Source organism: Haliotis rufescens, unplaced genomic scaffold (genome assembly GCF_023055435.1).
Source record: "Haliotis rufescens isolate VD_foot unplaced genomic scaffold, xgHalRufe1.0.p SCAF_59, whole genome shotgun sequence".
NCBI classification, from domain to species: domain Eukaryota; kingdom Metazoa; phylum Mollusca; class Gastropoda; order Lepetellida; family Haliotidae; genus Haliotis; species Haliotis rufescens.
This window is the reverse complement of record NW_025964323.1, coordinates 2102100-2106080: the sequence shown is the minus strand read 5'-3', so window position 1 is coordinate 2106080 and position 3981 is coordinate 2102100. Positions and strand designations below refer to the sequence as shown.

General features: G+C 38.2%; 1 long non-coding RNA gene across 1 annotated transcript; it reads right to left on the bottom strand.

Moving 5' to 3' along the window:
- Nucleotides 1–1067: 1067 nt before the first annotated feature.
- On the bottom strand, nucleotides 1068–2567 carry LOC124142853. The gene is made up of 3 exons (XR_006862218.2): nucleotides 2453–2567; nucleotides 1758–1967; nucleotides 1068–1156 (listed from the first exon to the last, which is right to left on the bottom strand). It is a non-coding gene; the product is annotated as an uncharacterized LOC124142853 (long non-coding RNA).
- Nucleotides 2568–3981: the final 1414 nt, after the last annotated feature.

Here is a 3981-nt window from a genome sequence, read left to right as displayed (position 1 = left end):
CTTTGACGTTAAATCAAGTTGGAAGTTGCGAAAGTAGTCGGGTGCGTCACGCTCATTGGGACCCTCGATCTATTGAACGGTAGTCGTACATTGTAAATGGATATAGCTCGATCATATAATGTCTGTGGAAGCTCAATGCATAACATATATAGAGTGCAAACCGAATTTGATGTGTGTGACTATCTTGTTTGGTTTAATAAAGTGTTTGTTAATATCTCTCGCTCACGTGAGTTTGCTTCAGTTCTGCATTGTAGTTGCAAAATGAATGACGTCTCGCATGTTTTTATGATTGAAAAAAATAGTCCCGGTGTGACAGAGGTCACGGTTATCCAATCAAAACGAATAAAACAAGGTCAACCTTGTACGACACACGTGTGACGTACGGATTTAGTATCTTACCACCTGTATCTTCACCACGTGGGTAATAAAGTTGAATACATTTGTGTTGAACTCTGATAATCGAATAAAAGTGACAAAATCCTTTTACTTTGCATAAGAAAGCAGAATCCATTGTACGGTTCTGACTTCATAAAAAGTATATGTTTGTGAATCTCTATCCAAAAGTGATGATACCAGGTGTTGAGGAAAGGGTGACCTTATCCTGGCCAAGTGGTGGCACCCATCACAAACAACATGGAAAGGCAAGTCAAGTATTCACCTGCAAAAGCAAGGATGGATGAGTGACCGGATAAAAGCCTGACTCCCGGGTGGAGACCAGCTATTGTTTCAGCTACAATTTGTCGCAATACGGGATCTACAAAGCCTGTGAGATAGCCTGGCGCTAAAAGCGTTGCCCTGTCAGGCAAAAGTCTAGTGTTCGATTCCCAACTACCGTACACTGTGATGAGCCTGTTTTGTTGAACCTTGTTCGGCAATGGCCAGAATATTGATAAAGCCGGCTCATTTCCTCTACTGAATCTTTTGGTAGCCCCTTCTTCAAACTTCCCCCAAAGCTAAGATTGTAACGCAATCAGAAAATGCACGATCACTTGAGCCTTCCTTATTCTATATTTCCAAATTAGGTAGATAGCTCTACATACAGCCGATACAATAATAAAACGCATGGAAATGTTGGAAAGATTTATTGTTCAACTGATCATTGCGAATCAGTGTTCATTTGTCTCTGTGATACGTTCCAGGTTTGGGTTCACAAACTCTGAAACATAAGAGATAAAGTTTTAAATGCATATCTATGTAACGTCTTAGATATAACTGATTTATGTGATATAAGCATAAGAAAGAATCACAGTTAACAGTGACGTGATGACACTGTTGTAGGACGTCCGGGACTGATATAACGTTCTGATTGCATGCAGCTTAATGTGGAAAACGTAGATACCTAATAAATATGTGAATAAGAGAAAATGCACCTTGGTATTTGAAAAAAAGAAAAATTGTTAAAGCAGTGGCAAAAATATATTCAAGGTATTTTCAGGAATGACCCATGAATGATGTATACTAACAGAAAACTGTGCTTCTTATAAAGTTCCAACAACAATACTGACAGATGCACATATAATTTCAGAATATATGCATTTTCCATTGTTCCGTTAGCATACAGAGGTTAACATTATTCGAATGATACAGTCAAATCTCCAAGATATGTGATTTGCTTCATGAGTAGAATACACACAGATCGATTGATAATTCGTCAAAAACATTGAATGCGTGTTCCATACAATATCCGTTATCATTCTGAATCTTGTTACCAGAGTACTGTGAGACAGACAAGATTTAGAAAATATGTCATAACATACCTTGTACCTAGTAGCCATAATAGCGCGATCTATAAGGTTTTTGGGGGTAAGGTGCATCAAATTCAATATGGCCACCGCCATATCCGCCATAACCGCCATAACCGCCATAACCGCCATAGCCGCCCTTGGGCCTGTAAAAGTGGGCCTGGGAAAGAGCCAACACCAATGCCACCAACAAAACAGCGAACAGGTTCTTCATCCTGACGATTACTGAGGGAAACGAAGAGTAATTATTAACAAAACAGTTTATCGTGATCAGTTTACAAATGTGGTGACATGCATCTCAATCGGTTAGGGTTTCTTTTTGTGCGAAGACAACCAGGTGCATTCTTTTCTCGTCATCAGTTAAAGGTCGGAGTGGATCTGGGGTGGGGTGTGGGGGTTGGGGGTTTGGGGATGGGAGGGTCTTATTCATAATTATTACAATTAACTAAATGTCATAGCTTTGATATGATTAACAGCCTTGGTTACAACAGTAACAACATGTTCTGACATTCAGTCTGATGTTGTTTAAAGGAGAAAGGGCACTGCAACAGTGTAATTATTGTATATAGTAATTATTTGTATGAAGCAAAGTTATCTCATTTAACAAAGTTGCAGGGCCTTGATCACCCATCCACAAAGAGATGCAGCGATCCACACATAACAATATCATATGTATAATATAATAGTAGTTACGAGTACTGAGTACTTACCAGTATCCAGACAAGATAGTGTTGTGTCAAATTATTGAAAATCCTCTCCTTTTATAGAGCAAGGGACAAACTTCAGCCTACATATAACTGAATTAATAACATATCAGTTCACGACAGTTGAGAGCACTTATTTGATTGATTTTATATTGCGCAAGGACACGATTCGTTACAAATGGAGGCCTTGGAAGATATTAAAAAAATTAATGTCTAACAAATCTTCGTACAGGATTGAATTTCATTCGCACTCACTCACTGATTGTTACGTCATTTATTAAGAACATGCAGAGTAAAGTTACCAAATACTGACCAAAAAAACCTAAACAGTTTAAAGGTTTTGGATACTAGTCTCAAATGATTTCCTATTTGATTGTGCCTTTTCTCCAATTTAGAGACTTCATAAAAGAGAGCTGAGATTATTTTTTCCAGTCTCATTTCAAATTGAACCTATGAAAAGAATGTTTAATATTTAATATAACTTTCTCATCATTCACTAAAACCTATCAAATTACACATAATGATCTGAAGTTGACCATATTGGTTTCATTTTATGTCACCGAAACATGTCAAACTTGAAAGTTACATGTCAACTTGTGTTAATCTCTCTTGAGTTGCGTGAGGGCACTGCGTAGAAAGTTCGAGTCGCTAGTCTAGCTGTATATAAGGGGACAAGGGTGTGTTTCTCTCACACTTTTAATCTCATCAGGACAAGCTTTCGTGTTTGCGTCACTAATACTCGCTGAATCCCTGCCAAGGCCCGTCTGGGAAGCTTGACGGCTGTCTCTGCTGGGGGAATATATACAGTAAACTACGGTTATAACGAACACGCTTATAACGAACTGACGGATATAACGAACTTACTTTTTTGGTGCCGACTATTTGCTGTAGTTATGTTGTATATATGCTTATAACGAACTACGGTTATAACGAACTAAAATAAGTAGTTCGTTATAACCGTATTTCACTGTATTATTATCAATGAATGTATCACCACTGTATTTTTGTATTTGATACTAACCACTACCATCATATACTGTACTGCACTATCTAAAACATTGACCTTGTTTTTGGACGGTGCTATTAAATTCTCACAAAATGCATATGTGGCTCTGTAAACTTCCCCTCTGAAATATTTGCCAGACTGAGGTAGGTTGTTTAGACTTAAGTATCCTGCAGAACATTAAAATATCATGCTGACAGCATTTTCTGTTAAGTGCTGTCTTTGTTGCTATTTTAAATTGTTGACTACATATTCAGGTGAGCTACAGTGCCGAGGCACTATCTTTAGAGACTAGATGGGTTGGGTTGATGAAAGAACACTTAAAAGAGTGAGCGACCCTTAAACCCTGTTAACTGAAACGCATACTGATCCGAAATATGACTGTTGTTTTACGTCACATTCATTTTCATTCCGGTTGTGTCACAGCACCATTTAACCAGGTGAACCTGGGCCAGCTAATCTATCATTACCACTAGAAAATAGCCCACAGTCATTGAGGTCATACACAGCAACCACGAGCCCCTTAATACTA